Consider the following 27,016-nt stretch of genomic DNA (forward strand, 5'->3'; position numbering starts at 1 on the left):
ACAGGCATTCTGGTGCATGTTTGGTAGGGAACACGGAGAGTACTCTGGCATCCTCATGAGTGGGCTGAGGACAAGGTACAATCTAAGGAAGAAAAAACAAATTTGTCAGCTACTTTCTGTATTGCAAGTTGTACATGCTTCTGGGACCCCATCTTCTCTTCTTCAGAATGCGGAGTACTTATTCTCCTCTCTGCACAATTTTTTGCATTTCTGCTTCCACAAGGAGATTTTTCCCATCCATTAGGCCTTTTGTAAAAAAAAAAATGGGGACCAAAAAAGAGATAAAGTTATTTCATTTGATACTAGATACCTGCAGCAGGAATACAGGGGAATCTAAACAGACACTCTTATTCAGACTCAGATAACCAATTGATGGATTCTGACCTAATTTTACTGAAATCAACCACATGCCCATTGCATGGACTTACAACCACACACCCAGTAACTGACTCATGAAGCCTGGAAAGAGCTAATCTGCAGCTGAGCTGGAGGTTGCCAAAAACTGAAATGATTTATTCAATATTTGTTGCTTAAATAATGAATTTGCTTAAATAATAGCGTAGCATTTCCACAGCACCATACATATTCAAAGCAGTGTCCAAACAGGAACTGTTTAATTAATTCTTACAGTACCCCCTATGAAGTAGTTAAGTAAGTTAATGGGAGTTCACAGGCTCTCAGGATTGATTAGAGCAGGCAAGCAAGGAAGTGTTTTGCTCTGGCTGATGATGTGAAAGGATGGATGAATGAAGTGGGAGGGAAAGATTCGTCTCTTAGAGCTCTCAAATTTGCAAGACAGTCTTTCAGGAATTGAAATTACTATCATCAATATTAAATTAAAACTGTCCTTTAAGAGTCACTCACATTATATTTGGATTTTTTACTTTATTCCTGGTGAAAGTATAATATTTATTTTTTCATCAGAGTTAGTGCTATTATATTTTAATGATTATTTAGCCTTATTCCCCAAAAGGAATATTTTGTTTATCACATGGGCAGCAGGCTGTGAGTGGTGCTGATAACTATTCTTTCTCTTTGGCAGCTTTTAGACAAAATGGTAGCAAAGACACTATCACTCAGCAGTGGTGATGGGAGTTCAACATTTTAAGTGGTGTCCATCCCTGAAATGCAATAAAAAGGAAAATTAAAAATAGAAAAATAGAAAACTTGAAATTAATTGAATATAAACAATGATTCAAAGTAAAAGAATATTTTCCCTTCTTACCCTAAATTTTAAGCCTATCAGCTTAGTTTAAGAGCTTAAGAGGGTATAAAGGTTCTATATGAAAAAGTCAAATGATGGGGCTCCTGAAATGATCAGAATATTGGTAAAAGTAAAGTAATATAAATCAAAATTTTGCTGATTCTTGGCTGCAGTCACCTCCCACTCAGCAGCCAAGAGCTGTGTGACCCTGTGTCCTGCTCTCCAGCTGGACTGACTGTCACAGTCTGAGCTGTGAGAGTTGACTATTATCCATGGATGTAGGGGAAAAAATTGTGTGGATAAGATGCTTTTAAGAAGATACCTGCTGGGAACCATTGCATTAGACTTTCTTAGAGAGCTCTTCAGCATCTGAAACCTGTGATGGAAGAAAAGACAGAGGTTAATCTGCAAAAGCAGGTTATTTAAAGAATGATCTTGCTTTCAAACCTGACATCATAGATTAGTGATCTGTTTTAGAAGCTGCAAGACATGGCTCCTGCTTTCCCCTGCTAGTTTCCTTTTCAAGGAGAAATGTTTTAGTGTAGAGGTTACTTAGTAACTCAAAGAACCTCTACAAATAAAAATGATGGAAGGTTGTTTTTTTTTCTATTTGAAGAAATTGCCTGAAGCAAAGTGTTTTTTGTTGTGTTTGGAACTCATATGCACATTAAATTGCTGACACTCCATTCCATTTATTTTATTTCAATCCCTGCTATTTTCTATTTCTGTTTCTTTTATTATTTTTTTACCTGAATTACACCACTTACAAAAGTCCATTAGCAGACATTTTTTGATAGTCTTTATTTTCTGCTACCTTAGCAAAAATAACTTTCAAGTTATTTCCACCTCCTGCAGCTTAAAATGATTAACATTTTCTGGAGATCTATAGAAAAAAAAAAAAAAAGCCCCTGAAAAGCAGGATATGTTGATGCATTATGCAAATATTTAAATAGGATTTTGGTAGATGTGTACCTAAGTTTTGTGGGGTGACAGCTGAAGTATAACAGTTTGATTCTCTGCTGTGTTGGTTATTGTGATGTCACAAGGCAAAACACCTTGATATAAAGGTATAAAAGATAAAAGATATATTAGAGGGTAACAAGTGAGACTTTCTTTGCATCCATGAAAACCACAACAAAAGGTGCAAGCTAAAAGGTAAAATTTATTTTCCATCCCTGTGAGCTAAATTCTGGGACCATAGAAGATTGGGTCATGGTCTCCACCTTCCCTCACAAAAGGACATTATGAAATTTTTTTAATCATTAGAAATTGTTTCACTTAGAGGAAAGAGGGGTGAAATAATGTTCTGCATCCCATTCTAACAGTGTCATTGGACAGGAAATGGGTACACTGTGGACAAAGCTCCTGTCCTGTACATATTCTGCTCTGAGATTTGTTGCATTGCACTTTTGAATGAGAAAAAATTATAGAAAAGGTATCAATGCCTTTATCTCATCTAGGCACTTGAGGTAAATAATTATTTTCACAGCATTCAGTAGAGAGGGGATGATGGTTGGCATTTAAAGAAGCAGCAGAAGCAATTATTGCCTGGGTTAGAACTATAAAGTCATTTATACATTAAAGGTAATTATCATGCCAGTTCCTTTACTGAATGAAAACCATCACTATATTTAATACACAGGAAAGGATTGAATACCAAATGTTATTTATAATTAATTTTTAGCTATTGATTGTCTTCAGAAAACAACAACAACAACCAAACCAAACAATCTCGATCAAAACCAGGAAAAACGGGCTTGCTAAGCTTATTTCCAGTGAGATGTGGGTTTTTTTCCCTGACCAGAAATAGTGTCCTTTAACCCAATGGCATAAAATTGTGCTTTAACTACAGACTTGTAGCCAAAACATGGCATCATTCCTGTAGCACACTGTCCTTTTCTTAAAAAGGGCTTTTAAAGGACTTCTAAGATCATAAAAACTTAAATTAGACAAAGTCTACATTCCTCACTGTGTGACTTTATATTATATTTTCCATAGAATTCTTGAATTCTGCCACATGTAAAAGTGCTTAGCAAGAAAGACATTAGCAGAAACCTTTGTCTGAATAATGGCAGATATATATCATGGGTGAAATATGGAATCACTCTTTTGGTGCGTAAAAAAAATCAAAGGAGGGATGTTTTGCAGTTTTGTTAATCAGATACTCATCTGCTCTTTAATAATCTAATGCAAACCTTTATAATCTGATTTTATTTTACTGTTTTACCTCTAGGTGTCTTAAGAGAAGAGAACACATGATTGGAATGGGTGTAGAGGGTGGGAGCAGGAGTCGGCCTAGATCTGAGTTTTGTTTGGAGGGCTGCAAAGAAACACCTCACAGTCTTCAGAAGCAGAACATGAAGGCTTGGTCCTTCTCCCAGGTTTCTTTTAGACTCCATGTTTTTCCTGAACCATGAAGGATTTCTATAATTTTTGTAACTTTGATGGATTTTCTTCCATCTCTTCTAATGAATACTTGCCCCATTTTACCTTGATTCCAGGTAAAACTTTAGCATTCATAAGGCCTTTTGTCAGCCATTTCCCAAGGTCTGCTCTGCATGGCATGAGGGAAAATCAACATCCATAGGTGACCAACATCCACAGATTAAGGACATCTAACTGTTTAAGGTTACTTGATCCTTCTTGTAAAATAAAGACATACAAAGGAAATATTGCTTCCTGAGGTAGATTTGTCACAAAAGGAACTATGGCACTTAATGACTTTTTGTGCAATTGTCATAGGTCAAAGTAGTATTTACTTCCTAGCAGTATTTATATAGCTGGCAAATTCTTTTTTAATCCCATTAGAGGTTATGTATGTGCATCCATGTGCATGTGTATATGATTACGTATACCCCATATATAGAGATAAATCCCCATTAAAAATAAAGGCAGTTGTCAGAGCCAGCAGTTCCAGTATATGTATTGTGTACAAGGTGTTCTTACACTACACTTCTAACAGTGCATGTTACTGTATAAGTATGTGTAGTTCAAAAGTGCTTGTTATTGTCCCCCATTATTAAAAACCCTGAGATGCCATTTGAAAAGAAATCTGCATAGCAATATATACCTTATTTTTCTTCCAGATTTCATTACTCTGTGTTTCTCCTGCTCAAACTGAGGAAAGCTAAAATGACATGTAGGAAGTAGCCCAGATACGTTGAAGTGCTCCTGCTGTTTTTGTTTACTGCTGTAAAACCATGAAATTGTGAATATTAGATTAAAAAAATGAATCTCTTTCACTTTTTAAAATGGAGGGTTTTCCATCCATTTTTGCCCCTGTTTACCTAGTGTTCATCCAAAGGGATTCAGTGAATTGCAGTAGATTATTACAGATGGTTGCCTGTATAAATGACAGCTGTATCTGTTCCCTGGCTTCTTTAACCTCAGGAATCATGGGGGTTTGTCCATTCTGTTATGTTATAGCTGATGTGCATTTGTGCCAATTGTTGAGATGACAAACTGTTTATCACTTTGTCAGTGGTCACACTATTTTTTCATACCTGTTCCTCTTTCCAGCTTCATTTTGCCTGCTGTGGTTATGTGGGTTTTTCGTATCTTGAGATGAGCAACTCTTTTCCTCCCTCATGCAAACTCTGGATTCCCTGAAGCCAGTATGTTGTTCCAGTCTGGAGAAATAGTCAATGTTTAAACTGAAAAATCCCCCAGAAAACCTCTATTACAAGTCTATTTGGAAAAAAAAAAAAAAAAAAAAAAAAAAAGTCTTCATTTCTTAGCTTTGTTTCAAATCCAAAACTGACACAGGTTATTTTCAAGGCTCATAAGTGTGGATAAACATGGAAATAATTCAAAGAGCCCTAACTTGATTAAAACTAGTATTGTTTGGGGTGAACTGTGCAAAATCACATTCCTTTCATTTGCAAAAAGAGCAAAAGATTTGGCATAAAACATCATTCAGTATGAATCTAACAAATATTTCAGGGTAGGGTTCCCCATTTGTTCTATCTGAATTTTTTATATTCAAGGTAAATTCTTTTATTTTCCATGATACAATCCAAAGTCCACTGAAGCTAATGGAATTTGCATCAGATCCTAATTTAAAAAAAGAAAAAATGTTTTGCATACCAAAATATCAATCTTAACTAACAAAACATAACATGACTTTTTCAATCTTGTTTTTTTTCCCCTTCCAGTTTCTCCTTCCAGCTCCATAAGCAGATGTGCAATTACCACTTGAGTATCTACAATTATTTGTTTAATGGTATCCGTCGTGCTCAAACATGCAGGTTTTCAGGTTGCAATTTAGACATGCAAATTTTGACTCAGCAATATCTTAAAGCCATTATGCCTTGGCTTATTAGCTTGAATTCAGGCATTAAGCACTTTTCTAATTTGGGACCTCCTTTTATCATATCTGCACTGTTGATATTTAAATAGCTGTAGGACAAGCCCAATGTGAGATAAGTGTTGTGCTGATATAGGGCAGGTCAGCTTACATTCACCAGCCCTTTTACAGACTTTAAATGTTTTGTTGCAGCCATAGCAATCTTTACTGATCACTTGGGTGAGTAAGAAAGTCTAAATGCTGCCACTCACAAGCAGAGTTTCATCAAGAAGGGTCCATTGGAAGCAGTCCTGCTAAAGTCACACACAGATGAGTATCCTCCTCTGCTAGAATAAGCAGTAATAATCCTCAAGTAGGGAAAAAAATAAAGGAAATTTAATTACAAGTTATCAAGTCATAAAATAAATATATCCCATTGTACTTACCATCTCTTTTGGAGGGAGTAGAGGTCATAATCTCAGAAGACAATAGTGTGAACTAGTAATATAGATTTGATTTTCCAAAACAAGTAGTAGCCAGGGGACACTGAATTTGCTAAAACTGCTTATTGTCCATAATTTGCCTGAAAGGAAAGTCTGTAAATAGTTATTTCCAGGATATAAATAAAGACACTTCAATCAACCAGCAAGGGGAGATTTAAGCAATTAATTTTTTCATACGATTTAAAAAGGTAAGCACATTACCCCTATAACTGACCTTTTAAAAGAGATAATGAATGACTACCTAGGCAAACACCAGGATATGAAACAAGTGATAATTATGTCTGCATGTTTTGAAACACAGATGTCTCTGTTTAAATTTTTTTCTCAGAGTATAACTCAATAAAGACAATTAAAAAGCTCAAAATTAAGAAGAAAAACATAGTACAAATGTCTTTTCTCAAAATTTATATTATATTAAAGGACTTCCACATAAACATACACTCCTTTACATTGTGTGAATCTACATGTCTGTAAAGCTTAAAATACAAATTTCTAATCATGGTTTTCAAAAACAAATTTGCAAAGTACATGAAGCCACAGTAAATCACTGGATCCCTATTGCACAACAGAAGTTCAGAATTTCACTCATGCTAATTTTTTTCAACAGCTGCTCAAAGATTATCTCCCTTTTCAAATTATTCTTTTATAGTCAGTTGTTCTACCTTCTATTTTTTAAAAATATGATACCACAGGTAATACACATATATTTTTATCAACTGATACATTCTTCATAGTATTTACAGACTAATATTTTGAGCTTAATGCAAGTAAAAGACAAGTATAAGTTTAGGATTTTGTGTTTTTTCTTTAAAAAGATAGATCAGGCAAGATATAGGCAATCTTCTGTAGGATGTACTGAAATGACAGCCTATACTTAATAATCATTCTGGTCAAGATCCTAAAGCAAGCAGTGTTTTCTTTCATTGCTCTGAATAAAGAAAATGAAATTAGGAGCAAATTTCATGATCTAGCTTTTACATAACAAGCTGCGGATTTCTTTATGATTTGAAAAAAGGACCTCCTGAATTTAACAACTACTGATCAGTAATGCACTACCAGCTTCTCAGACTGCAGATGAAAGGTCAAACCACGGTCCATTCCATACCATATCTTTCTTGGTAGAGGTCTTCCATTGCTGTCAGAGGAGATGTTCTGCTTAGAAATTAATTAGGCATTTAAAAGGCTGCACATTCTGAATGTATCATTGTCTGTAGACATTGCAACATATTTCTGAATGCTTATTCCAGATTTATATCAACATAAATAAAAACAATTCTCAGCCTATTGACTACTACTTTATTCCATTCTTTTAAATATTAAAAACTTGGAATAATAGATCTATATTCTAACATGTGAACATCCTTACTGCTTTATATCTTATACCAGATGCCCAGCTGAATTGATTGATAGAACTCAACTGAAATCACGGGGCTTGGGCAGTTAACATAAATAAGCATCTGGTTCCTGGTCTCCAGCTTGTGAAATTTTTTTTTTCCCCTTTCTGCTAATGAGCTGACATTAATTTTCTGTGTCTTGACAGGTCACAAGCCCTCATGCAAATGCCTTGTGTGTAAACACACCTGACTGTGTATCAGTGCAGAACACTCAAGGCCAATTGCAAAAGAGAATCAGAAAGGGGAGGAAATGCTAAAATGCTGGCTGATCTTATTTAGTGATTGATAGCTCTGCTTTTATCAGTACGGTGGGAGCTGTCAGAGTGGCCTGAGCAGAACACAGCTGCTGGCTCTGCACTCCTTGAGCACCTCGCCTGCTGCCCTTCAGGCAAGCCAGGTGGCTCTGGATCTTTGCTGGGATCTTTGCTGGAATTCACTGACTCTGGCTTCAGGTGTGGGCCACTCTTGCAAACCTTCTCAAGGGGCATATATGATTAGCTCCAAGAAATTCTCCAAAACAACATCTGAAAAATTATGCCTGCCATAAGTGTTTGGTGATTAAAAAGAGAAAGGTGGGGGAAAACGACACAAAACAACAGCAAACTCAAACCAAAACAAGCTGTTAGGGAAAAAGTGTTTAGGAAAGCTTGGCTGTAATTGTGCAGGTGCAGAGGTTGGGAAGATGCCAGGTCATGCTGATGCCATAGGGTTTGCATTAACATTTGTCAGGATTGAGAAGTTTCTGAGGTTTAAAAAGAAAAAAAAATTCTTTCAGCATCAGTCAACTGGCAATGACTTTCAAAGTTGAGAATAAAATTCTTTGTGTGGAGCACTGTAACTGAAACCCCAGCCCAGCCCAAAGGACACTTGCAGGAACCCTTCCTTGTTCATGAGTGTGCTGGCAGACACAGTAGCAGTATAACTTCTCAACAGAAGAAGGCAAATATTATATTCTGCCAATACCAAAAGAGGATTTTCAAAACACTTTAAAGAAATAAGAGTCATAAACCAACCTCCCCTGAAGACAAGAATGAAAGCCCTTCTAACTTTGCTGGAGAAGACCTGAGGCCCTGAGGAATTAGGACTAAAAGCTGAGTCCCCATAACAGGAACATCTGTGTCTTCATCCCTATTCATTATCAAGCAGACATGCAGGATCTTGCATTTTGTTCATTTGGTGCAGCCAAAGGGAGGTATAGTTTGGGCTCTCAGGAAAAAAAACCCTATCTGTAGTAAAAAAAGACAGCTGAAAAGGATTGCACCAACACCTTGCTTAAAACATATTTATCTGAAAAAGGGCACAGAGGGACAGCGATATTATCACAAACATGGGTAATTGACTTGCAGAATTATTGTGAATCTTGAAATGGAAGAGACTTCAGAGAAATTCATAGAAGCTTTTTTAAGCCAGAACATATGCAGAATGAGTAGTATTTTTGCAGATATTTATGCAACTTGATTTTAAGCTTGTTTTCCTCCCTAGTTGGACAGACTAAAGCTTTGAAAATGCATGGAAGTCAAAGCCACTTTGATGAAAAATGGGCATTTTCTCTAGTTAAGAGCAAGTACTCTCTATTTTATTACTTACTAACAGAAAATGGATTTTATTTGTTTGGGATTGTTACTAGCTGGTTTCATAATTAGTTGTTTAAAATAAAACCACAGTTCAGAAAGTAGGGCATCTGCAGCATCCTAATTTAAGATATAGCATCACAAGTTACATGTGATGCTGAAACATGCCAGACTCCCTGCCGTTCCTGCTTTCATTTACTGCAGCTGCAAATCAAGGTGCCTATAATTGAATAAAAAAGATTTTTTGCAGGTCTCACCAACTACAGCAAGTAGCTGATTCATCAAAAATGACTTCCAGGATGGTGAGAAAAAATTAGTTGTGAGAATGCTTTGATGTTTGCTGTAATATTGTGCAGTGGCTTCCCTACATTTTAGTGTCATTATTTACTGATGAAACCTATCTTCTGGCCTCCTACCAGGAGGACACAATTTCTGGTTTCCCCTCCTCATCGTGAAGAGCATAGGCTTGTTTGTTGCTATGCTCTCGCTTCTCCCCTGGCTCTGAAGAAAGGTAGCAGAAAATGATTTCTCCTTCTGGCTGCTTGGTGTGGAGATTCAGAGAGAGAGAGGGAAAGAGATTAATGTCTCAGAGAGCAACCTTGTTATCTTCCATATCTTTGATACCTGCACCAAATCCTTTACCTTACTTGCTTGAGAGAACAACGGAAGTGCTGCAGACTCATGTATCCCACAAGAAATAAAGGCACAGCATGCAGAAATCAGCAAAGTACCTGCAGACGAGGATGAGATTGCTTCTCTGTGGTACAAGCAAAGAGAGAGAATGTGTAGTATTCATCCCATTTTATAATTGAGACAGTCAGAGAAGAGTCAAGGGTGTGTCCCAAACTAAAGATCTTGGTGGCACCCTGAGTGCCCTGACAACCCCCTCTGAGTCTTGAATATCAAAATGACATTGAAATCATACTCCTTGTTCAGTTCAGTCTTGTCTGTGTTAAAATGCAGAAATTAATTCCTACTCTTTTAACATGAATTTTATTCACAGGATGACTTAGATCACAGAATTGGCATAACTGCTATGCTAAGCCTATGCAAAAAGTAGTGGTTTTTACTTTGGTTTCCTGTGGGAGGATGAGGAAAACAAGACACAGATTTCTTCTTTAGGTAAGTATTTGTTGTCTAGCCCTATGATTGCTATACCCATCTGGGAAACAGAAAAATCAGAAAAATCAGAAAAAAATTAACTTCCATGATTAGGCCGATGAATAGATAAAATGGAGTGGCCTAGGAAAATTTTCTTTCTACTAGTTACTTCCCAAGTTTTTACTTTCAGAATATGAAGGGAGGCAAGATCAAAACGAAGGAGAAAACTTTGCAGAGGGAATGCCATTAAAAGACTGCAGAACTCATGACAAGAGCATGCTGAAACAGCCAAAATGCAACATCATTCTAAGGGAGACTGGTCCTTTTTTCTTAGGGATAGAATTTAGCATATTGTATAGGTGTACTTAAATATTGGTTCACATTAACACAAGGAGTACTGGAATCAGATGAAACAAGGCACAGAAACTAAGGCTGAAATCAGAGCATCTCTTAGCCGGTCATCTTCAAATTTCTCATAATAAAGTTTCTTACTTCAAAACACTTGGTAATGCAAGGGAGAATAAGATGACAACTACCTTGTGGGAGATGGTTTGATCACCAGAGATCAAAAAATTAATTTTGAGTCAGTTTTTTACCAAGACATAACTACTGCAGAGGTCAGTGAAGAGCTCTTCCTTAACTGAAACCTATTTGTTCTTCAGTGTGTATTTGATATTTGTCATAATCATAGTTTCATATGCATATTTAAGGTCTTCTTTTTGTTGCTCTGCACTCCTGCTTACTTTTTTTTCCTGTTTTCTGCCTATTACAAAGATAATACAGACTGATACCTTACTGCAATACACAGGATAATGTCTCACAGATGTAGCAAAGTGTCTTGGTTTGAAAAGACAGGTGTCCGCTAAGGAAGGCAGGAGCCTCCTTTGAGACAAAAATTGTAAACCACTCCCTCCGAATTATTATGATTTTGAAATTAAGGGGCTCTCAGGCAAAGATATGGGAGTAAGAATAACAGTTCTTTATTAGGAAAAAATAAAAATAATTTAAAAAATGCTGTAATACAAAACAACACTGAAAGAGTCAGAATACGACCTGACACCCTGTGGGTCAGGGTGTTGGCAGCGGCCTAATTAAATGATGGCTTCAGTCCTCCTGGAGTGACAGGTGTGGTTCTGCTGAAGCAGTGATCCTGTAGAAGGGTGTAGTTTTCCACTGAAAGCCCAGTGCTGGTGTAGATGGGCCTGGACTTCCTCTCAGAATCCAGTGGGAAAAGGCTGCCTGTGGTGTTCCAAATCTCTGATTATATCCAGTAGGAATGTTTGGCTCCTCCTCCTGGGCAGAGCATCTTGCCATGGGATGATGTAATTTTATCAGTCATACAGTGAGGCTCGGTAGCCCATTAACAGAAGATATCTCCCAGAGGGAAGATGGTCATGGAAGAGAAAAAGAAAACTGCCCAATTAACAGAAGATAACTGCCCTACCTCTGAAAGATGGCAATAGAATACACACCTCCAGCCACATCTTGCATTTCCAAAGTAAGACACAAAGGAAAACATGTATCTTTCTTTATAGTTCAGCTACTTGCTCAATAATGTTGTCCAGTTGGTGCAATTAACATTCAGTGTGTCCAGAAAGGTTTCTCATCTTTCCTAGAATCTGAAAAGGGAAGTATAACTGGGTACCTCCAACACATTACATGCTTTTCTTTCATCAAATTCATCAATTTACCTTTAGCTGTAAGTCATAATTACAAGACACAAAAGCAAATTGTGTGGTGCTGATGGTTCCAACTTTGTAATGAGGTCCTGGTAAGTCTGTATCTGAGATATAATTTGCTTGTTTACTTTTACTTTAATCTGCAGTTATGCAGATATTTATATAACAGAGAATCTACCTTACCAATCTTTTAAAAGATGTTCAAAAGTGTTAAAAACCAGATCTGATGAGGTGTTTACTGAGTGGTGAATAATTCTCTTTCTAACTAAGAACTCCAGCAAAAGAAAACTTTGAGAAAATAGTTAGAAATGTATCTTGATTTTCTTCACATTCAAAAGAACAATACACATATATCTTTTCAAGGTTTCCAAGTCATCAAGAAAATGCTGTCTTTGTGTACAAATAATAGTAAACCTACACTACTTAAAGTCGTTGTTTGAGCGGTATTTCCTTCAAACAACAATAATTTACCCTGAATCATTTACCCTGCATGATTCAACAGGCTGGGCTCTATGATATGACAGCCATAGCATCAGAAGAAGCTACAGAATATCCTCTGGGAAGGTCTTGTAAGACCACCACATTTCATGGAATGGCCCGGATTAGTGAAAATTAAAAAAAGAATTTTTGAAAGGATGTAACAAATATTCCCTGGTTTGAATGCCCAAAACAGACACACACACACACCAAAAAAAAGCCTTACTTTTCCAGAGCTTTCAATGTAACAACATCCAATTGAAGTTATAGTTCATGTTGGAGAGGATAACTGACACATTTTAAACATTTTGAAACTATTTGTGAGATTAAAATAAAGACAACAGAATTATAACGTCATTTATAATTCTGTTCCTGGGAAAACATCTATTTCCATATCCAGCACCTCACACACTGTGGCAGAAAAGAAATTGTAGTAAACACAGGCTGCTTTTGTTACTTGGAAAATCACATACCTCTTCCTGATCTCTTACAAGCTGTTAGCTACAGCTGGCCATGATAACAAGCCCTTAAAAATCACAATGCCCTTTAACATCTAAATTGCCATTGCAACATTCCTACTAAATGCTCAGCATGACTGGTGATGTTCCAGAAGCATGCACACAGCTGGTGCCGAATAAAACAGAAAAAAAAGTAGTAATTTGTAAAGTTCACATCCTAGTCCAAACAATCGGATAAAATGTTCTACAAGGATTTAATCCTATCAAACAAATGGGTGCAATTAGTATTTTGGAGGATTATATTTAAATGTTTCCATTTTATTTAGAGCTGTTTTAAATTTTTCTTTATTTTTTGTATTTAGCTGGACACGTTTCAAAAGTCATTTGTTATGACCCCCTGTTTTGTGGCAATTCTTTTGTCTTATGCATTAGTGGAATAGCACTGTCTAAAAGAGATGTAGAACAGACCAGTTTAGCCAGCGAGCTAGGCTGCTGTCACTGTAGTAACCTGAAGAATATTTGCAAAAGAGAAGTACATTCAGTATCTAAAAGCAAATGAATGGGGAAACCACACTATTGCGTCCACAACTTTCTGGTCCCCTTTCAGTCAGACTCCACCTCCAGACCATTTGAAACACGGTGGTTTTGGACTAGCTGGGTTAAATTGAATAATATGCAAAAGATCAGGTTTTCTTTTCTATTCAAATTGTAAAATTTCTGGTCAAGTTAGCTTCAGAGTATTTTGATAATGGGATGGTTCACTGCTCAATGAGTCTGTATTAACTCTTGCTCTACAGATGAAGCCAAGTGACCTCAGCAGGATTTCATGTGCGTTCAGGGTACCCAGAGCATGTTCACGACCGTTTTGCTACTATACATATTTAAGACAAAGAATGTCTCTACTGAAGATATGGCATTCCCATACTTTTGGATAAGGTTCAGGACCCTAAAAGAAAACATTTTCATGTTTCTCTCACTGTTCCCTCAAAGAAATGGAAAAAAAAAAAAAAAAATAGAAAAGAGATCTTTCATATTTTCTAAAGGGAAAATAAAAAAAAAAAAAAAAGTGTAAAAGCAAAGAAAAAAGAGGGAAGAAAAATCTTCCAGACTTTTCTAATGCATCATTCAGAAGTTAAAAGGAGCAAAACATCATTAAAATAATTATTATTGAGTTATCATCTTCAGCAAATGCTTATGTAACTCATCATTGCTACAGCATGTTTCATAACAAGACTTTACTTCAATAAACATTATGCAGAAACTTCAGACTTTAAAAGATTAAAAGAAAAATTATGTTTCCTTAAACACCATGGCAAGCTGTGGAGCGGTCAAATTTGAACACATTCAAAATTGGATACTAATTATGCTATCTTTTAGTGATTTGAAGATATGCCCTGTAAGAAAATAACCACATTCAGCTCTGCAAGGTAAGTAGCCCTAATTAGTAATGTATGGGTACTTAAAAAAAAGAAACAGCCAAATCTCTTGGGGTTTTCTTTGTGTTTTGTGTTTGTACTTTTTTTTTTTTTTTTTTTTGTTTTAATTCACGGCAGTTTTTTGGGATCCAAAGAAAAAGAACAAAAAGCAGTCTTGGACAAAAAATATTAATTTCTAATATTGAATCATTCTGATGAACCAAAAAGGTACATGAAAAATATTTGAAGAATGTAGAGCTGTTTTCCTTGCAGAAATGTTCTTATTAAGGTTGGAATTTAAAGCAACTTGAGGTCTAATTTGGATTATAGTAATCAGATCCCATGTTTTCAGTGTGGTCTGTCCTCCTTGAACTGTAAGCCAGATTTATGGAACTGAAGTAAAGCCACCTTAGGAGTATCACTACACTAAGTTGTTTCCCTCTATCCTGCTTCTGTCCCTCCAAGTAATTATTGTTATAAAAGGAAAACACATTAGTATAACCCATATTTGTGACTTCCTATTCAGCATAACTCAAGTTTAAAGCACACAAAACTACAGGGATAATTTGTAGGACTTCCCAGAGAGTGCATGATTATTCTCTGCATACTTGTATATAGCTTTCTCTATGCCTTGAAACAGAACAATACAAACCAAAAATGTCTAATTACATTTTGTAATGGTTAATAGCTAGGTCTCTACATAAATATGTATGATCTATGCTTTTTAATGAGTATTATTTTAAAGAGAAATAGAACATCAGACTGCATAAAGGTCAGTCTAGAATGGAGATATATGAGACTTAAATGAGATCCACAGAATGAAATATATTTATTTCAAGGTTTTTTTTAAATTAGTTTGGGATATAATCACCTTGGTGCATAACATGTCCTTGTGTTGCTTTGTACTGGAAGTGCAGCAGGTGATACAATATAGGATAAAGCAGGTAACTCTTTACGCATGAATTCCTGCCAAAAAGACAGGAATTAAAGATTCTCATCTAACTGTCAGTTTGGAATACAGTTACCTGACTTCTGTTTGTACTTAAAGGAGCAACTTATGTTTTGGGAAGAAAATTCTTATCCAGCATGTGCAACTCTTCAAGCTCCTTCCCCAACAGAAGGGGAAGGGGATCATGAAAGCCCACAATGTTCAGGAGCTGTCAGAGACTGACTGAAACATTTCCAAATACTCTGTGGTTCTGGATAGTCAGGGAAAACTTGGCTCACAATTTAATGGAGATAATCCAAATAAAAAGATTACAATGGTTCAGGGTACAATTACTTGGGATGGATTTTCACTGATCTCTAGCAAAATTACAAGACAATCTTGATGTTATCTCAACAAAACAGGCCAGACCACCTACATGACTTTTGTACTGAAATTGTTAATTTTTTTTTCCCAATTCCTTAACACATACACATCCATATAAGGAGATAACACTCAATATTATGTATTTTAGCATCTTTACTGGTAGCTCAGGGCAAGACAACAGTGAAGCCTAGAGGAAATTCTAGTTTTAGTTTCTTTGCTTCTACACACCCTTTTCTTACCTCTACTCCACCATTTGTGAAAGAGAATAGCAGAAATAATCTTGTAAAGTACTTCAGTCTGTGAGTGAGAAGGACTGTAAGAGAAGAGCTGCTTGATAGCTTTCCAAGGAAACAGTTGACTGAGTGTAGTCTCTGACTTAGATATTCAACCCTTTGAGGTCCTTCTGCTTTAGGCTATTAAATAATCTCATTTGTGACAACTGAGGCATCCCCAAAAAATGGAGTGGAGAAGAACTCTAATTTCTAGCAGACTATACAAGTATTGTTGCAACATCCCCTTGCTCATTACAAAATACAGGTTGCAGCATTGGGTAAAAGTCTGCATTGCTGCCAGTCCTCGTTTCAGAAGTTCCTACGGATGAGTGTTCCCCTAGGCACCACCAAGACTTTTGAAGGAGGGTGTATCTGGTAGTTATTAACAACCTGTACAGCCCTCTATCCTGTAAAGAAAAAGATGGCCTATGCTTCCCTACTGGAATAGATAAGTGGGTCATTTTCTGAATGATTTTGTCATGTTTGGATAAAATAAAAAAGAAGGGCTCAGAGACATATTTATTTTAAATTCAAAAGCTGTTGCAAAAGGAAGTGAAGAGACTGATGGTTTAGGTGAGTCAGTTTGTTAAAATCACACTTAAAATCCAACAGTTATGGTTGCATCTAATATTTAGAAGGATTTTCCATTATAAGGCCTTTAATTGTATTCCTCTCAGCATTTTGTCTCTCTTACTCCTTCTCTTTACGCTTTACCACTTAATTTGTGTAATGTTTGTTTGCAAAAGCCACAGCTTTCTGGAATCATTTGGTTTTGTGGATCTGTGACCATGACTAATAACTATGCTGTTTGTGGCAAAATGCATGTGATTATTTTATTAAGCTATAGTGAACTGCAATTGTTATATTAGATTCTACAGGAAATATATACAGATATTTGTTAAGTGACAATATTAACCTAACTCTTTTTTTTACCTGGAAAACAGTTCATGTCCCATGACACCTAATCCTCTGGATTCCTCTTTCAATGGCATTTTGAACAAGAAACTTGGGAGATAATCTCTGTTGCTCTGTCTTAAATGCCATGTAGCAAAGAAACACTGAATTGTGGTCCCTTGGACACTGTTGGCAAAAATATTATTTCCTATTACTGATTCCTGTAAGTACCACATAAAGGACCTGAAAGAAACCTGTTTTGCTTTGGATTTTGGTCACAAGAGTTGCTTACTCCTGAGGTTTTATCATGGAAGTTTGTAGAGTAGTGTTCATTCTATTGTACCACACAGAAATTGCAGAGACATTCTAAACCAAAAAGATCCATTTGCCATTTTCAGTTTTTCTTTGTACATTTTGATGATACTCCATAGCTCTTATACAGCTCTAAGATATTTTCTGACCTCATTATCTTCTAGTTTAGATCAGTGTTCTGGCCAACTGTCAGATGGTGGTGAATGCTGTTGCTAATGAACTGTAAACTGTTCAGGGAATAAAATGTTGGCTTCACATTTAGTACACAGATTTGGAGATTTTATATATGGGAAAAGAATGGTGTTATGTCTCCTTTTGTTTTTATCTTTACAGGTGTTAACATTTAAACACATTACCCATAACATGCCTGAAACAATTGTATCCTTCCAAGAACATGTTTCAGTCAAAGGACAAAGAAAAATAATTCACAACACATGAGGACTCTGAATTCAGCTCAGTGAGAGCTATGACTTTATTTATAATGCTTTATAGTGCACCCAGCTGATACAGTTCTCCTTGAAATTTTGACTTGCAGCATGAACTACAACTCCTAGAAAAAACATGGGCATAATTCTGCTTAACTATGAAACCCCATCAGTATTAATATTCTTACAGTGGCATAGCTGATATGACAATTATCTCCAATTAGATTGCATTGGACTGATTTATGAAGACTGTGGGGGTTTTGGTACCTTATTGTAATATAAAATGAAAGTGACGCCAAAAAACTGAATGATGTTTGATAACATTTGTGAAGTTCAGTTTTCTTTAACATGTTACTGAAAAAGGATATCACCAGATACACCTCTTCAAAGCTGCACTATACAAAATATTAATTTACTTGGACTCCTGTTCATGTGCTGTCAATCTGAATCCTGATGGATTGCATGTTGAGAGACATATTCATGGGAATAGGATTCAAGGGATTAAGAGTCATATTGACAATATGTAACTAGTCATAGAATACCTAAATCTCAAACAGCGCAGAATTTTGTTGACCTCATTGCTACATACACAGATGCACTCATGTTATATTCTGATTACATTAGCTAGACAGATAACAGTTACAAAGAGATTGTTTTCAGTTGGCATGAAATGTCTATTAGATGTGGAATAAGCATGTAATAACATGCTGCCAAATGGACATATACTCCTGTCTGCTGGGAACAGAACAATAAACATTGGGATTGCATTTCAGCAAAAGAGTTGTTAGTTACCTATGAGGAAGAAGATTTTACTGCATTTATTACAGAATCACAGAACTGTAGAAGTGTTAACATTGAAAAAGTTAAATATTGGAGTAGTGTATTTGGAAATGTTGTGGAATCCTCTTTTTGAGAGGCTCTAAATAGGTCTAGCTATGTGTTGAATATGCTTACTATGCATTCAACCTGTCTTTGGTCAGATGAGTGGGTTAGATGAACTCATGGATTTAAGGAGACCAGCATTTTTTTGCTAGTAAAACAGTTTTTGCTAGCAATAAAACAGTATATATTTATACTAAAAATCCAGTATCTCATATTTTAGATCAGCTCAACCTGATAAAATAGAAGACCTTGGTAGCAAAGTATAGTTTAAATCACATAACCCCATCTAGCTCGACATCTCTGTTCTTTCCTAGAATGAAATGGCTTGTTCACTTCTGCAAGATGTGGTGCATTCCACTGATCATAGTATGTTAGCTTGGGTTGAAAAGGACCTCAAAGATCATCTCATTTCAACTCCGTGCTGTAAGCAGGGACACCTTCTACTAGACCAGGTTGCTCAAAGCCCCATCCAACCTGGCCTTGAACTGTTCCAGGGGTGGGGTATCCACAGCTCCTCTTGGCAACATGTGCCAGTGCTTCATCACCCTATTAGTAAAGAACTTCTTCCTAACATCTGGTCTCAGTCTCTCTTCCTTTCGTTTAAAACCACTTGTCCCATCACTATCTGTCTATGTAAAAGTGTTTTGTATTGATTTATAACTGAGAAAGGATAATCTCAAGACAAAGCATATGTGACATATTTATCTTCAATATTCACCTTACTCTGGATGAGGGCCTACCAATATACACACATATGAAATATACCAGGCTATTTAAATTCAAAGATGATTTCTAGGCCACATATGGATAGAACTGTGAACTGTCATGGAAATGACAGTTCTCACCCAAATCCACTAACAGTCAATAAATTAGTGAGTACTATACCTCTAAATCTGTTAGTCTGGTCTATTTTAGACACCTACTTTAAAATTGCATTTTAGATATGCAAATTCTCTCTGATGACTGTAAAAGGAATCTTTTATGACTAGAACAGTGGTAGATATTTATACTGTAGTATATTTAACTTAGATTAGATACATCTTTTTCTGGATTATAGTCCTAATGTTGATAACATTATCAACCATCTCATTTTTATTTAGTATCATAAGTCTCTAGGTTCAAAAGCAGACTGCCTTGCACTTGCATTGAGATAGGCAAGGTAAAGGCTCCCAGCTGACTGGAAGCAGGCTAATGTCCCAGTTTTCGAGAAGGGCAAGGATGACCCTGGAAAATACAGGTCTGTTAGTCTCCCTTCTCAGCCTGGTAAGGTTATGAAGATTATTCTGGGAGGTATTGAAAAACACCTAAAGGACAATGCAGTCATTATTCACAGCCAGCACGGCTTCATGCAAGGAAAGTCCTGCTTATCAAGCCTAATTTCATTTTATGATAAGGTAACTCACCTGGCTGATCAAAGGAAGCCAACTGATATTTCTGGATTTCAGTAAAGCTGTTGGTATTGTCTCTCACAGCATCCTTTCAGACAAGATGTCCAGCACACCGCTGGATAAAGACATCATGGGGTGGGTGAGCAACTGCATTGTGGGTTGGTCACAAAGGGTTAAAGTGAATGGGGTGACATCAGACTGGTGACTTGTCACTAGTGGGTTCCACAGGGATCCATCTTTGGCCCTGTCCCCTTCAACATCTTCATAAATTATTTCAATGCTGGAAGGGATACCAAGGAAGTTTGCAGATGATACAAAACTGGGAAGAGCTGTTGACTGCCATGAAGGCAGGGATGCCCTGCGGAGAGACCTTGACAAATTAGAGAGCTGGGCAACCACCAACCAGAAGAAGTTCAACAAGGGAAAATGCATTTGATTCTGCACCTGGGATGGGGCAACACTGGACATATGGACAGACTGAGGAAAGAGATTCTGGAAAGCAGTGCCATGGAAAGGGAAATGGGCTCCTGGTCAGTGGCAAACTGGGTATGAGTCAGGAGTGCCCTGGCAGCCAGGAGGGCCACCTGTGTCCTGGGGGGCATCAGGCCCAGCATCACCAGCTGGGCAAGGGAGGGGATTGTCCTGCTCTACTCTGCACTGGGGCGGCCTCACCTCGAGTGCTGAGGGCAGCTTTGGGTGCCACATTTACAAAAGTAATTAAACTATTAGAGAGAATTCAAAGGAGTTCAACAAAGATGGTGAAGGGCTTGAGAAGAAGCCATGTGATGAGTGACTGAGGACACTTGGTCTGTTCAGCCTGGAGAAGAGGAGACTGAGGGGAGACTCATTGCAGTTACAGCCTCCTCATGAGGGGAAGATGAAGGGCAGGCACTGATCTCTTCTCTATGGTGACCTGTGACAGGACCTGAAAGGGTTGTATGAAGCTGTGTCAAGGGAGGTTTAGGTTGGATATTAGACAACAGTTGGTTCACTCAGAGGGTGGTTGGGCATTGGAACAGGCTCCCCAGGGAAGCAGTTACAGCAGAATACAAGAATTTGGACAATACCCTTGGGTACATGGTGTGACCCTTAGGGATGATCTTGTGCATGACCAGGAGTTGGACTTGATGATGTTTGTAGGTACCTTCCAACTCAGCTTGTGCTTTGATTCTGTAAAAGATCTCATTAAAAATCAATCTTTATTTGATCTGATTCTAGATCCTGAGCTCAGCCAATATCCATCATCATAATCTAGGAAAAAAGCCCAACTTTGTTCAGTTGTTTTTCTTCATTTCTTGAATGCAACTGATTCCTCTGGTCAGAAGCTTTGTTTCCGTCCCACTTTCAGACTCTTCCGGGTATTTTTTTTTTTTAATCTCACCAGTTCTAAAACACATGTGGTGAGAGAAATCAAACACAAATATTGTAAAAATACATGAAAATTTTAACTGAAGTCAGAACTTAATGTCATGTACAATGTAGAATCTTATACTGCACCTCAGCATGACACAATTTGAGTCAAAGTTGCTCTCTCTTGGAGTTTCATTGCCTCTTTCATTTTTTCTTTTTTTCTTCCAGGCACACAACCGGTTCTTTATGGACAAGTTAGTTTTTTTAAGTTTTATATATTGTGTCTGTGCACTTGCCTGTTTTCTGGACGATAACAAGGAAGAGAGAAGAGGGACCAATAATGGAAAATAAGGATGGGAGGGGGAGGATTATGAAATACTCTTGAACCTCCAGAGGCAACATATTTCTATTGCTACCTCTGGCACCAAAAGTAGTTGGCATGAGAACAACTGTTTCTTTTACTCTTCTTTAGTGCAAGGAGACAAACTTTCTGGTAAAATTTGTACTACCCAAGCAAATTTTTAGAGAAAGGATTGTTTCACTAATTGTCATATCTATACTGCACAGACTTCTTCATTATGTGCTTTTCAAATTAGCAACACGAAGCATATTAAACTGATTAATAGCTGTGTGAATTCAGGATCAAGCTGGTTGGAAACAGTGACTTGCACTTGTATGTCTAAAATTAGGGGACATTGAATAATACTGGCAAAACAAGAACAGACCTGAAATCAGTTGAGAATTAGTGTAAAAATTAAATTAAATTGTTATCAAGTAAAATTGCATTTATTAGAGTTATTCAACTCAATGTTACATCTTTTTCTTTTTTTTTTTTCTCTTAGATAAGACTTTTGACTTCAACCTTGGAGTATCCTAGGGTATAGGACCTCCGGAGCAATATATGTCCATAATATCAACAGGACCCGCTAACACAATCCCAGAGGTGGGTGGTGCCAACCAAGGGAGGGAAATCTGAGAGTGTGGGAGAGAGGCCATGGGATGAAGTAGTGTTTTGATTTATCAGGGATCCCTACAGCCCCCATGAATATAAGGAATTAAGGCTCCCAGAATACAGTGGCAGTACAAATGCCAATGCCATCTGTCCCATTTCTGGGTTGAATCATTTGCATGCAATTTGTTTTACATGAAACATACTTTGGAGTATTGTTGTCATTATAATATTCAGTCTAAGCTGCTTTTAGCTTTGTGTGAAGACAGAAATATGAAGAAATATTATGGTTACAACACAGAGGACTTGAACACAGAAGATTTTTCTGTGTTTGATACTGTGTTTGATTTATGTTATCTTCCTGCAAATACTTGTGCCTTGTCTTGAATATCTGCATAACAATCCATATTTTTCCAGTGGTCTACTAATGTATAAAATTTACTGTAGTTGTAAAATTGTGCATGGTTAGCACTGCAATTTCATTCTGTGCCCCACTTACTACAGAATATAGTATATAGTTCTATAATATTAAAACTTCAATGTAAGGAACGGACTGATCCTTGCTTTCTCCTTTTTTGAATTGGTACCTCAAGTACAGTTTGAGTTGGGTTAATCCAACAGAAGATCTGCATGGGCCCACAAGAAGAATGTTGTGTAACAGGACTAGCAGAGATGTATGTGTGGTCTCTGAGTATGGTGTAGCACAGCAGCTTCACCCATTTGGAAGGAGCTGGGAAAAATGTGTGGAACAGGAGTTAGGAGAGTGTGAGATGCCACAGCTGTAAGCAGGACTGTGTTGAAATGGACCAAACCCAGGTTTTCTGGCCCTCTGTGCTCCAGTGAGCTGTTAAAGATTAAATGAAATGTGGATAAACCTGGTTTTTCTCCTTGCAGGCAGCCCTACTACTCTTAGGCCTTATGGACGGTATTCATCTTGCCCAACTTTAGAGTTGACAGCACAGATGTCTACAAGTACTCAATGTAGCATCTTTTTATAATTCATAGAGGGCACCTTGAGGTACAGTTATCTAAATCTAGAGTAGGTATCTAAAATAGGCCGGAGAAATCATGTCTCAGAAGTATAATATCAAGCATTTACTGGATTCAAATTTGATCTATCATATTCATGCTCAGTATGCTATACGATAATTTGTGCATTTATAAGTATCTTCATTGCCTGTGTCATTCTGAGGAAGGGTCTTAAAAAGATTTGCAGTCATAAGGAAGAAGAACAGATGGTGTAACAGCTTCATCTGGCAATGACTAACATACACACATGAGGCCTGCTCAGGACTGATGCCTTTCTCCTCTAAGTAATTGAACAGCTTCTTAACAGGACAGCTGGAAGGACTGCTGAGCCCACTCCCATTCTTCTTGACATGGTGGCCTGAATCTGAAACAGAACAGGGGAGTTGCGTTTCCTGGCAGACCAATTTTTTGCTTACAAAATTAAACGCAAACAAGGAAAAAAGAAGTAGGATAGTAGTAAGATAATAAAATTTGTTTCTATGTTCCTTTTGCTTATTACAGAAAATGGTAAGGTTTGCACACCCGTAAAGCAGGAATAAATCAGAAATTGAGTTGCTAGTGAGTGAGGAAGAAGATAGACAGGAATACTCCTTTAGCAGAGAAAGAATATAGATGTTTCCTCAGTGCCTGAGGATAGTCATTCACTTGTAGGTGTCAAAGGCAAATCCAAAAAGCTATTTTGACAGAATACACTGGCAAAATGTTTCAAAAGAGATCTTGTTAGGTAGATCATTGTTCATAGATAACACTGAGAACCAGTGCCAAGACTGAGTATTTCCATGTATGCAGAACATGGGATGTTCTGTGATTTCATTACTGGGATACAGTGAGTGAGCTCTAAAGAAAAGCTTCCTATATGCCTCAAAGAAAGTCAGGTCAAGCTGAGCACTAAGGTGTCAAGAAGTGGACAAATGGCAGAGGAGGAGTGGTTTATTTTTGCAGATCTAGGATAGAAATCTACCTTTATGAAATTATGTTGTTACATTTTTGGCAGAGAAGAAGCTCTGGGAGCTGAGGGTTTTTCCAAAGAAAGAGCATAAACTATAAAATTTTATGAACAGATGCAGACAAGTTACATTTAGAAGACAACTGCTGGAAACTTAGATTTAAGGAAGATCTCAGTGACTTTTCTAATAGAAGAAAAACAAAAACAACAGCAAAAGTCGTAAAATAGGTTCAAAGACTTTTCTGGGTTGGGGGAGAACAAACTAAAAAAATAAAACAAGAAACTGAGAAGGCAAGATCTTACATGAAATTTTCTAATGTTGAAGACAGACCTAGCTGAGCTCAAACATCAGTTGAAAATAAGAGTTAGGGACAGAAAAGGGGAAGAGTTTTCAAATTACCTAAAAAAATTACTGTCTTAAATACTACTCTTAAACTGTTCAAAAGGCATTTCTTTACAAGGTTCTCCAAAGGCTAAGACAGAAAATTCAAATATCCCATTCAGTGCAAGCAGAATGAGTTATATTAGTTATTTCTGAAAACAACCACTAGTCGAAACTGGAAGTGATCATATTTTTTTCAGCAGATCTTTATTGTAGTCACTGCTCCAGTACTCCGTTGTTGTCCTTCTTTATACCTTATTGTGTATTTATCATGTGCCTTAGCAGTTTATACACACTAGTGAGTCAATCAGATCTTGAAGTTCTCTTAAAGAAAAGGTAAACTTTTAAAACAAAAACTTTCATGATTTTTGTTTGCTTGCTTTCTGTCTTAATTTGGCTTGTTTTTTCAAGATCTAACAGTTAACAATCCCTTTTTAACCTCCTTCATTGTAAAATCTGAGACAGAATTATGGTGTAGACCTGCAGGAAAATTTGTAAGAAATATGAGGTCCTGCTGCTCTGATTTGTCATTAAACAAAACCCCACTTGGGTCATTGGGCCCACCTGATTCAAAGGCTGAAGTAATTCAGACTCTACTGCAGACATTTGCTCAACCATTAGTCTTTTAGTGCCACCAGCCTGACTGACATTTGCTACGTTCCTGCCTTTCCTCTGGCTAGGGCAGACAATAGCACAGTCCTCAGGTGAACAACAAAGGCTGGAGAAAGCTATTCTATAACCTAATTATCCTTCATTGAGCCAAAAAGATTCCTGCTCTCTACCTGCTGTGTTCACCCATCTCTGCTCTGACTCTCCCAAGGTCACAAAGCTCAACAAAGCATTTTTAAACCACTCTGCAAAAAGGGAAGTATTTCACAGTGGGACTTTCTAGATGTGGTTTAATTTGCTTCTGAGACCACCACAAATACTCTTTCCCATCCAGCTTCTCTGAGAGTGAGATATTTATAATCTTAACACGTGAACCTTAGGGAGAACACTGCCAAGTTTTGCAGCTAAGACATCAGGCTGTATATCTCAAATGTATGGTACCTCACCCTGAACGAAAAGGTGAGGGGTCTAAATGATCAGAAGGCTGAGAGACAGAAGGTGCAAAGATATATTTGAGCACTAGGGTTCAGATGCTTGACAATGACAAAGCAAAGAATTGGAAACAAGTTTCCCTATGGGATGTGGCATTTCTTGGACATAAAGGTGACACATATTCAGTTTAGGCTTGGGAGTATGGATTTATATAGTGCAGACAAACACATCTGCTGGATGTGTAGTCCTCTAACTTTGGATAAATCATTGTTGGAGGAGTGGGGAGAGAGGGGGGAAAAAGAGATTTTTTGTTGTTCCCAAGTGGTTCTTTTAATGAAAGATTGTTTTGCCACTGGAGACTGAGTTAGAACAGCTCCCAGACATCCTAAACATCAACTTCTCCTGTGGAATTTCTGTGTGAGTTGGAAGAATGTCTTCATACAAAGAATTTCAATGTAAACAACAAAACAAAAAGTAAAAGACAAACTAAAACTTTCTTCTTTATCTGGTACATGCAAGCTGAATGAAGATTTGGCATGAATGATGAACAGTGAAAAATAATATCCTTCCAGAGCAAAGAGCTCAGTAAACAAATGAACACTTTGGGTTTCTCTTCATCTTATCATGAGAACAAAGAAAGTTCACCTTCTCTGTGTCCCATCTCTTGTGACTGAATGCCTGTATGTGGCTTCAAGTTATCTAGCTTTGAGCAAAATCAACCTAAAATCTACTAAATTTTCATTAGAATATAAACAGACATCTTTAACTTTCAAAAAGAAAATCAAAGTGACTAGATAAAAGCAATGAAAAGAAAAGGCTTTAAATTCAGTCTCTCACCCCCTACTCTGTCTGCTGGGAAGGTCCATGTTGTCAGGACTTCTGGATAATATATTTATTGCCTGAATAACAGAAAACTCAGTAATTCCCTCCTGGTCATTATGAAATTGGTTTTCTGTGCCAAGGCACAGCTCCCTGCAGCCCTCTTCTCTCAGAAGCTTCTCTGCCTGGGCTGCAAGCTCCTAATTGCTTCTCTGTCTCTCCTTACTGACTGCTAATACATCCCACAGCCTTCTGTGAAATCAGGCCCTGTAACTACACAGAGAAGGGACAGTTTCCCTCCTTTTACCAACCCATTTGTTCTCTTCTTGAAGCAAAAATTATACCCCAAAAACCAAGCCTATTAAACAGAAAAAGTAGGGTTGTGGAAAACTCTGTCAATAGCCTTCAATCTGCAATTATTTCCTGCCATGTCCTCATTCAGCAGTATTAATGGACACCAATCTGAAAAAAACATCTGCACCAGAACACCCCCCTAATTTATACGAGCTAAAATACTTACACTTAGTACTCGCCCTTCTCTATTTACTGAATGCACAAAGCCAAATGTCCCCAGGCTTCAGAAAAGTTTGCATTTGGAGCTGAACTTTATGGCTTGTATCCAGCTCTGATTAGAAGCCAGACTTTCTGTATTGGCCCCTCACAGATGATGTGCTGCAAAAGTGTCTTTGAGACACTGCTTCTTCCTCACTTTCTCCAAGTATTTTTGGTTTATATGTCATCACAGCTGGCCACTTTCCGTACAGTTCTGGAGGCAGATACACCTTGGAGGCAGATGTACGTTCAGATTGCTTGGCAGCTGAGGGCGTATTGCTGGAGCCAGAAGAACAAGATTAGAAGGTGAGATAAACATATGTTTTTATCTCTCAAATAAAGATTGGCTTCTGTTGTACCTTAACTGTGTAACTTT

This window comes from Vidua macroura, chromosome 3 (assembly GCF_024509145.1).
Source record: "Vidua macroura isolate BioBank_ID:100142 chromosome 3, ASM2450914v1, whole genome shotgun sequence".
Lineage (NCBI taxonomy): Eukaryota > Metazoa > Chordata > Aves > Passeriformes > Viduidae > Vidua > Vidua macroura.